Source organism: Ailuropoda melanoleuca, chromosome 9 (genome assembly GCF_002007445.2).
Source record: "Ailuropoda melanoleuca isolate Jingjing chromosome 9, ASM200744v2, whole genome shotgun sequence".
NCBI classification, from domain to species: Eukaryota; Metazoa; Chordata; class Mammalia; order Carnivora; family Ursidae; genus Ailuropoda; species Ailuropoda melanoleuca.
Window position 1 is genome coordinate 21631797 of NC_048226.1, and position 10845 is coordinate 21642641.

Genomic DNA, 10845 nt, shown 5'->3' on the forward strand with positions numbered 1-10845 from the left:
AAAAAAAAAAAAAAAAAAAAGGAGTCTACACCCTATGTTTTCTTCTAGGAGTTTTAGGGTATTTAGGTCTTAACATTCAAGTTTTTAAACTACTTTGAGTTGATTTTTGTGTATGTTGTATAAGACAGGAATCCAGCTTTGGTCATTGTTTTTAATGTGTACCTAAATGCCCTAATTCCTTGTGAATGACAGAGTCACCTCTGGCCTGAATATTTACACAGTTTTCTTTTACCATACACTTAGTTTTTTTCCCTCTTTTCTAAAACTCTTTGTTAGGAAATCAAACTGTGGGGATACTGGGTTCCTTTTGTGTAGTTTCCTGAGGCTGTCCTCGCTGATTGTTTTTTCAATGAGGCTTCCTGTTTTGTGGCTTCTGAATTAGTCTTTGTGTCCATATCATTTTTACTTTTTTCTTGTCTGCTTTCTTTTCCGCTTGCATTCTGCCAGCTTTGGCCTTGATCTCTTCTGTCTCACTCACTCCTCTGAATCTTCTACGCTCAAATTATGCCTCCGAGATCATGTTGCCAGCATGTTCTTCGAGAGTCTGAGAACTTACTTTTCTAAACTCCTGAGCTAGTCTCTGAACCACCTGCATTATTCCTCAGTCTTTGGCTGTATTTTGCTTTTGCTTTATCTTTCAGGTTTTTCTGTATGCTAGCTCTTATTTAGTTGTTTATTTATTTACTTGCTTATTATTTTTCTTCAAGTATGATTAACACACGGTGTTATATTAATTTCAGGTGTACATTATAACGATTCAACAATTCTGTATATTTGTCAGTGCTCTTCAAGATAAATGTGCTCTTAATCCCCTCTAGCTAGTTCTTTTGTAGTCCTTCATCGTCTCAGAATGAAATTAACTATGCATTAAGAGGGATAGTGTGGAGTAAACTGGGGGGGGGGGGTGAAGCTGAGAAAGTGTAAGGCCTTGATTCAAATTTGTGTGGAATATTTTCTCACCCATCTGCACCTTCTCCTGTCCTGGGAACCTGTCTCCTTGAGTTCTCGGACTGCAAGGGTAGGGCTGGATAAAAACAAAGCATTTATTGCCATGTGCCCTCTGGGTGGAGATCTGTCATTGCTGCCGCCCACACCTCTCTCTCCTAGTCACCTTGGGTGGGTCCCTAAGCCAGGAGCTAGATTGTGTAGGGCATGGTGCCTTCTTCATTGCCGCGCCTCTGGGTGTCTAGTGGCATTAAACTGGTTCCATCTAGGCAGGAGAAAGTGCCCACTCCTGTCCTGGTGTCCCTGGTCCATAGTATAGACTCAGTAAATATATGAGTTATCTTCAGTTAAATGAAGAAGCACTGTGCCAACAAGTAACCCAGATGAAAGAAACCAAGGAGACTAACAGTGAAGAGTAGGACATGACCAGCAAGACAGCAAACTGGGAGACGATAGCAAGAGAGGCTGCAAGTCAGTCTAGAGGCATGAAATCACCCCCTCTCTCCTCCAGGATGGGGCAGGGCTGACTGATGCTTTTGCTCTTCCTGCAGCTCCAGAAAATTCTGGCTCAGGCTTGGCCTGGCACTTTCAATACAATAAGGGAAGGGTTCCACACAGGGAGGCTTCAAACATTTTATCCTTCATCCACGCCAGCTTTGTTCTGGAAATTACACCCTGAATAGATGGAGGAAGGCTTCACCCTTGATTCCGAGTACTGCACCATGGAATGACAAGAGGACACTAGAAGTCAGGCTGCCACCATAAACATGGCAGACATGCCTGACATTTGCCAGGTACACATACCTGTAAGCATTGGGCAAGCAGGAGCATGGACACCTCAAAGTTCATCTGTGTGGACCAGTGTCCACTGGCCTGAGGGTGGCCATCCCCCCTTGCAGACCACCTTCTTTTAGTTCCAGAAATCTTCTAGCACAAGCCAGGAAGGCAGAAGACACCCAAAATGACTGTGGCACCGGGCTTGTCAGCCTGGCAACATGGAAGCTCAAAATCAGAATCTAAGCAGACTTAAAGTAAATGAAAAGGGCTGTTCCTTAATATCTGAGTTGGCTGACTGAGATCCAGACACACTTATCCTAAAACTCTCCTCAACAGTCCTTAAAGCCACTGTTCAGGGCTCCAAGTGACCCCAATCTCTGCCTCTGGGAAGCCACTTCTTGACCTTCTCTTCATCCTCCCCCCACCCACCCCACCCCCTGCCTGGGGCTTTCACTCTCCTTGTTTAAGGGACTAAGGGATCTTTCCAGATATGACCCAAGAGGCCTGGATGGCTCAAGAGAGGACAGTCAGTCACATCACCGCCATCAGCTGCTTACTCAAGTCTGAGTGTCTACATTCCACAGTTGCTATTTCTTATTCAGATCTGCCTTGCTTTGTGTCTTAAATCAAAATCTCCAAAAAGGCAAGAGCTTGCTCTTTGAGTCTATAAACACTTCTAGTAAATGATTTTAAATGTGATGTTCATAAAGTGTGACAACAGTACTAGCAGAGACTCAAATATGCTCTGTTATCTATGGTCCTTGAGAAAATCCTGATAGAAACAATTACTTTAATGACAATGAAAAACAAAACAAAATAGGTGAAAAATTAATGATGTGAGCTCTCATATCTGAGTCACACCCAAAAAATGGAAAAAAAAATATCCCGTCCTCTGAATGCTTCAGTCCCGATGGAGGAAGAATGGGGAGGATGTAGGTTTATGCTGTTAGAATGTTTTACACCCTACAAAGTGCTTTCAAGGGTCTTAATGCAAATGTGTCTGACAATGAGCTTGGCGGGGAGTATTATCTTCAGTTTACATACGAGAAAACTGAGACTCAGAGAATAAACTTTGAAAGATTCCAGAAGGCCGCAAAACAACCAAAGTCAACACTTAAACTAAGTAGATCATAGCTTCATTTTTCCCTCTGCCACAGAATCAAAGATTGTAATTAAAATATTTCATCACCTTGCTCCTCTACTGGCCTTTCAACCATACATCTGAGATGCCATGAGGGTACACAAAGGTGTGAGCCATTTACAGAATCAAATAGGGAGATAAATGCTCCCTGAACGTGTCCTGTGTATGGCACGGGTAATTCACATAGTCGTCACCTTCACTCAAGGATATCTTCGCTATTTTACACATAAGGAAAGTGAATGTGAACAAACAATGTTAACATTATCTACTGTACCACTCTGGAGCAAAGCCACAAAAATGTGCTGGGTCCACGTACAGGCTGTTAACTAAAAAGGTACAATAATCAAGGTCATGTGATATTGGCAAATGATACACTAATCAATCAATGAAAAAGAATAAAGAAGCCGGAAAAAGACCCTCACTTATCCGACCGTTTGAGTTTTGACAGAGGCACTATTATAATTCAGCACAGATAGAATGATCTTTTCAACAAATGGTGCTAGAAAAGCCGGATCTCCAAAATAGAAAAAAATTAACCTCAACCCCTACCTCACCGCATACACAACAATTAATCAAGACGAACCACAAACCCCACCATAAAAGCGAAACTAAAAACTTCAAGACGAAATATAAGAGAGTATCTTCACAGCCTGGAGTAGGCAAAACTCTTTTCAGGACGCAGAAAGCGATAACCACAAATAATGCTACGTCAAGTTCATAAAAATGTTAAAATTCTGCCTATCAAAAGTCACAACTACAACTCAGTAACGTAAAGACACACTAGTAAAAAATGAATAAAAGCTGGACACTTCAATGTCACCAGTTACCAAAGAAACACAAATTAAAATCACAGCGATATACCACTACGCTCCTACCGGAATGTCTTGAAGGAAATAAGGCCGAAAGTACCAAATGTTGGCAGGGACGAAGAGCAACCAGGTACCTCGCAACTTATGGGGCAAGCGTATAAAATGGTCTGGCGGTGTTTTGGAAACCCGATCTAGAATCCCGTAATTGCACTTCTAGGTATTAACCTCAGAGAAATGGGGACATCTGTCCACAAAAAGCCTTGTATCCAAATGTTCACAGCAGCCTTATTCATACCAGCCCCAAACTGGAAAGAGCCCAGCAGTTCAGCAACAAGAAAATAGCCAAACGGCCCCTGGCACAGTGAAACAATGGAATATACACAGCGATGAAAAGGAACAAGCCACAGATAAAGCAACAACATGGATGAATCACAAAAACATTAAGCTGAGCGGAGATGAATACCTACGGCCTGATTCCTCTCTCAGGAATTTCTAGAACAGGCCAATTTAATCTCTAATGGAGACATCCAAAAAGTGGTTTTGCCTGGACAGCATTGGAGGTACGGCAGGAGAGAACTTGCTGGTATAAGGTTAATGTTGCATATCTTGATAAGGATATGGATTACAAAGATGCAGACATTTGTCAAGACTCATCTTAAAGTATACTTAAATTCTGTGCATTTCATTTTAATTAAAAAAAAGAAAGAAAGAAACAGGCTGGTAGGCTGAGAACCGCCTCCCTGCAGGCTGAACTAGAAGTACTCACTCATCCTGCTCCCTCCACTGGTGCACCCTTGACCACCCCAGCGTTCAGTGACGGGGAGCCAGGACAAGTCTATGGAGGCTCAGGGCATAGTGATCTGAAATGGAACCTAGGGGCTCAAGTGTACGTAATGCCCAGGAAGGAATGTGTGGTTCCTCGCTCTCCAGACAGGCATGAATATTTTTTCTTTTTTTTTAAGATTTTATTTATTTATTTGGGGAGGGGCAAGCACAAGCAGGGGGAGCAGCAGACAGAGAGGGAGAAGCAGACTCCCCGCTGAGCAGGGAGCCCGATGCAGGACTCCATCGCAGGACCCTGGGATCATGACCTGAGCCAAAGGCAGACGCTTAATCAACTGAGCCAGCCAGGCGCCCTGACAGGCATGCGTCCTTAATATTTTTTTAAAAGTCTGCTGGAATACACATAATAAAATTTACCATTTAAACCATTTTTAAGTGTACAGGTCAGTGGCATTAAGTACATTCATACTGCTGTGCAACCATCACCACCGTCCATCTCCAGAACTTTTCTATCTTCCCAAACTGAAACATACTCATTAAATACTAACTCCCCATTGTCCCCTGCCTCTGCCCCTGCCAACCACCCTTCTACTTTCTCTCTATGAATTTGACTACTCTAGGTACCTCACTGAGTGGAATCAGATCGTATCTGTCCTGTGGTGACTGGCTTATTTCACTCAGCATGATGTCCCTAAGATCCATGTTGCAACATCTCTCATAATTCCTTTCCTTTTTAAGGCTAATATTCCATTTGATGTCTACACCACATTGTTTATTTGTTCATCTGTCAGTGGACACTTGGACTGTTTCCCCCTTTTGGCTACTGTGAATAATGCTATGAATATGGGTGTACAAATATCTATCTTTTGGCATCCCTGCCTTTAATTCTTTGGGGTATATACCCAGAAGGAAGCTTCCTAGAGCATATGGTAAAACCTTTCTCTAATTTTTTGAGGAACCACCATACTATTTTCCATGGCAGTTGCACCATTTTATATTCCCATCAGCAATGCACAAGAGTTCCAATTTTGCCATATCCTGGCCAACCCTTCCTTCCTTCCTTCCTGCCTTCTTTCATCCCTCCCTCCCTCCTTCCTACCCTCCTTCCCTTCCTTCCTCCTTTTTTTTGAGAGCGAGAGAGAGTGAGTAGGGGAGGGGCAGAGGGAGAGAGAGAATCTTAAGCATGCTCCATGGCTCAATCTCATGACCCTGAGATTATGACCTAAACCAAAATCAAGAGTTGGACCCTGAGAAAGGGGAACATTCTTACACTTTTGGTGGGAATGCAAGTTGGTACAGCCACTTTGGAAAACAGTGTGGAGTTTCCTCAAAAAGTTAAAAATAGAGCTACCCTATGAGCCAGCAATTGCACTACTGGGTATTTACCCCAAAGATACAGAAAACATGAAAAGAAGGGGCATATGCACCCCAATGTTCGTAACAGCAATGTTGACAATAGCCAAACTGTGGAAGGAGCCGAGATGCCCTTCAACAGAGGAGTGGATAAAGAAGTTGTGGTTCATACATACAAAGGAGTATTACTCAGCCATCAGAAAGGATGATTACCCAACATTTGCACTGACATGAATGGAACTGGAGGGGATTATGCTAAGTGAAATAAGTCAAGCACAGAAAGATAATTATCATATGGTTTCACTTATATGTGGAATATAAGGAATAGCATGGAGGACATTAGGAGAAGGAAGGGAAAAATGAAGGAGGGAGGGAAATCAGAGAGGGAGATTAACCATGAGAGATTATGGACTCTAGGAAACAAACTGAGGGTGTCAGAGGGGAGGGGGGCGGGGGGACAGGCTAGCCTGGTGATGGGTATTAAAGAGGGCAAGTATTGCATGGAGCACTGGGTGTTATGCGCAAATAATGCATCATGGAACACTAAATCAAAAATTAATGATGTATTGTATGGTGACTAACAAAACAAAACAAAATAAAATAAAAATGAAAAAATAAATAAATTCACATCTTCTCTTTCTGGATTTTAAAAAAAAGATAAAGAGTTGGGCCCTTAACTGACTGAGCCACCGAGGGGCCCCCTTTCTTCCTTTCTTGTCTTGTTTCCTCCCTCCCTTCATTCCTTCTTGATAGTAGCCATCCTAATATACATGAGGTGACATTGTTAATACTTTTTAAAGAAAGGAGCAATTCTATGCTTCTTTCCCAGAAGAAAAATAGAGGGCATGATTTCCCAGCAGAGCACTGAGCTTCATAGTTAGGAACTGAGACAAGGAAGGTTCAGGTAATTAAAACAGGGGCCCCGTCTCCTCAAAATGCCTGACTCTGATAAGTTCCCTTGTATATCTGCATACAAAGTTTGGCCAATACTATATATATTTGATGCAAGTATGTGGATAATTCTTAGTTAATAGAAACCAAAGAAATTTCATTATGCTTAAGTGCTAAAGTTAAGAAACAGAAAATATTTACAAAAGAAGAAATTTCCACTTGCAAAAAATCTTTATTCAGGTTTAATGGCTGCAGGAACATTCTCAAAAATTAAACAGAATTACAGCAAACTTTTTTTCCCTTCATATCACATCACAATTGTTAGGAAAATATCCATTCAGCACACTAAAAGACCAATTCTTAGCAAATATATATGTATGCAAATTAACCAATAAAACATATTTAAGTCCATACAAAAATGTTATACTTAAAAATTTTTGAAACTTTTAGAACTGGGCCAGACTTAAATATCCTCAAAATTCCAGAGATATAAGCAATTATCAAATTTCTTACTTGTGTATTTTGAGTGAATAAAATCGTCCATCACAAAGAATTATTTTAACCTGTATCCTAAGTGAATTTAGTTGGAAATTGTAGAAATCTGAGAATCACAAACTTGATAATACCTAGTTCAGTTTTCATAAGGCGTGAAGAAAATGACCCTAGAAGCTGCCACTTCGCTTTTGGGGAGTGTGCACCCTGCCTTGTCCCCATCCGGAGCCCCACATTACTTGGATTTACAAATGAAACAGGAAGGCCATGGAGGGCCTTCATTTTAGCTGCTTGTAAACTGCCTCTAATCTTTTTCTTTTTTTCGTTTTTATTTAAATTCAATTTAGCTAACATATAATATATTATTAGTTTTAGGGGTAGACTTTAGTGATTCATCAGTTGCATATAACATCCAGTGCACATTACATCACATGTCCTCCTTAATGCCCATCCCCCAGTTACCCCATCCCCCCACCCACCTCCCCTCCAGCAACCCAGTTTGTTTCCTAGAGTTAACAGCTTCTTACTGGTTTGCCTCCCTCTCTGTTCTTGTCTTACTGTTTTTTTTCTGACTTGACATTAAAGGGTATTTGGCTTTTACAGGAGTAATACTCTTCGGCATTGTTTTTACCACAGTTGTAGTTCTAATGGCCTCCAGTGCCCTAAAACTAGCCAGAAATACAAACAGGGGTCAGGGGCATTTCCTTCCTCTGGGTAGAAACAAATTCTAACAGACATAAAACCATTGTTCATAGCAAAGTAGTTCAAGTTCATGGTGTGGTTTTGCCCGCTGCCTGGAACAGAATCAAAGTGAAAGGGAACAGTATAGGGAGCTCTAGGGACCAGCACTGCTACAAAGAGATAGCAGAATAACCTCCATAAGCTCTCTCCCAAGAAGACCTCCTCTTGTTGATATTTGAAACCTCAGGGTGTTGACAGAGAAGTTCTATTATGTTTTCTTTAGGCAAATCATCTAATCCAGGCACTACAGATAATGTCAGAACCAAGCTTAGCATGATGGATCATTTAAGTAAAGCATGCAATGGATAAACTCTGTTTCTACTTATATATCTGGCTCAGGAAGTATGTAAAAAATATTATGTATCTGTAGTGTATGGACACTAATTTAGGCAACATTCTAAAAGGATAATTGCAAATAGGACCGAGGTGCGAATGTGTGGATGAGTAAGAAGCTTTTTGAATAATTAGATGCTGGCAAGACAAATGAAGTGAGATCACTGCAAATAGAAAGTGTGAGTGGGCATTGAGGGTGTGGGGCTCAAACGGGCACCAGGAGAAGCATAACCCCTGCTCAGGGGCTGAACACCCAGCCACAGGCACCCCTAAGATAAAAAATAAACATTATACATGGTCTCCATCATGTGCACCTGCCAGGAAAAGACAGCTGCCCTATATTAAATAAAACAGCTGCTACGGAATTTTGACATTTTCTCTAACTTCTTTTGCTTTTATCTTGAATGAAAATGAGCATGGTTCAAAGTACAGGGGAAAAAAAACATGGAAAAAAGTATCTAGGGTTGCTAGATAAAATAGAGAACGTCTGCTTAAATTTGAATTTCAGATCAACAATGAATGTTTTATATAAGTATGCCCCATGCACTATTTGGGACAAACTGAAACTAGAACATTATCCATTATTTATCTGAAATCTGGATTTAACTGGGCATCCTGTATTTCTACTTGCTACATCCGGCAACTGTAGAGGAAGCACAAATTTGTTTGACCTTCCTAAAACCCTCTCTGCTGGTCACTGTATAGAATGCTAAAACAGCATGGAACAAGGCAGACCTGTCCCTGAGTTGTCACTGCAAATGGTGAGTAAGAGGCAGCCAGGACTGGCCATCAACATAAGTACAGCTATTCTGTTTTTACCATTTTTTTAAAAAAGATTTTGTTTATTTGAGAGGGAGAGAGAGAAAGAGAGCATGAGCAGAGGGGAGAGGGAGAGGCAGACTCCCCACTGAGCAGGGAGCCCCGTGTGGGGCTTGATCCCAGGACCCTGCAATCATGACCAGAGCCGAAGGCAGACGCTTAACCACAGAACCACCTGGGGACCCCTGTCTTCATCAGTTTTTAAGATTATATTTACCTCTTTGTTCTCCAAACTGCCCTATTTTTTTGGACCCAGCTTTAAATATTACATATGTGAATGTACGAGACTCACTCAATAGTTAAAGTATTTCCCCATGACCACACCACCGCAAAACCAAAAAAAAAATCCCTTTTATCTCTTCACTTCCTCCCCCCTCCCCTGAAAACTCACCACTGTTACATAATTTGCCTCTTATTCAAGACACATGTTTCAGGCAAACTCCAAAGGTGATAAAATGTTTAGATACTCTCTCTAATGTATCACGGTAGGTGTTCATGATTCTCTCTGGGACGGGCCATTTTAGAACCTGGAAGGGGACGCTTGCATAACTTAATTATTTTTTGGTTTTTCTGAAGTATTTTTTCCTTCCTGTTGGCACTTCTCATAAACATATTATTTTAGATTGAGAATATCTAAAAAATTTTTTATAGTGCAACATTTAATTCATGGTTCCTTTCACAGAAATGCCTACTAAGAATAATATTATCCCACCTCATTTTATGAGGCATACTACCATGATACCAAAAACCAAAGACACTACAAAAAAAGTGCTAACATCTCTCACGAACAAAGAGAGACAGAAAAAAACTCAACAAAATATTAATAAATAGAATCTAGTGATATATAAAAAGAATTATACAGGATGACCATGAGGACTTTATTCCAAGGATATAAGGCTAGTTTGATATTCAAAAAATCAAGCAATATAATCCACAGGCTAAATAACCACATGATCTTATCAATTGCCTCAGGAAAACATCTGACAAAATCCAAAATACATTCATGATAAAATCGCTCAGCAAACTAGGGACACAAGGTAACTTTCTGAAACTGATTAGGGCATCTTTGAAAAACCTATAGCTACTATCACAACTAATGGCCAAATACCAATCTCCCTAAGATCAGAAACAAGAAAGTATGTCTACTCTCACCATTGCTATTCAGAGTATTAAAAGATCTAGCAAGTCCAGTAAGACACAGAAAGGAAGTAAGGCACAGAGACTGAAAAAGAAGAAATAAAGCTCTTTATAGATGATGTAATAGCCTACCTAGAAAATCTGAAGGAATCTATAGAAAATCTCCTAGAACTAAATGAGTTCCGCAAGGTCACAGGATAGAAGATCACCATTCAAAAATCAACCCCATTTCTACATTCTAGCAATGCACACGTGGAAACAAAAATTAAAACACATTATAATTTTAAAATATTCAAAATAAAATGCTTAGGTATAAATTGAGCAAAACATATATGGAATTTATAGACTGGAAATTACAAAAAGAAAGGATCAACGTAATCAAAGAAATCTAAACAAATGGAGAAGTGTACGATGTTCATGAGTTAGGAGACTTGACAGAGTAAAGATGCCAATTCTCCCCAAATTCCTTCTGGAATCTCAGCAAGGTGTTTTTGTAGATATAGACAAGCTTATTCTAAGATATTTACAGAAAGGCAAAGAAACTGAGAGAGCTGAAATAATTTTGGAAAAGCACTTAACCTTCAGGCTTACTATTACACTGCAGTAATCAAGGCACTGAGGAAT

The 10845-nt window shown here is 40.4% G+C and overlaps 1 protein-coding gene across 1 annotated transcript in view; it reads right to left on the reverse strand.

Moving 5' to 3' along the window:
* The window catches only part of OTUD7A (OTU deubiquitinase 7A), a 334454-nt gene extending 329843 nt beyond the window's left edge, over positions 1-4611 (reverse strand). Inside the window, 1 exon segment of the mRNA XM_034668904.1 lies at positions 3739-4611. The gene's annotated coding sequence lies outside the window, so the exon portion shown is untranslated.
* Positions 4612-10845: the final 6234 nt, after the last annotated feature.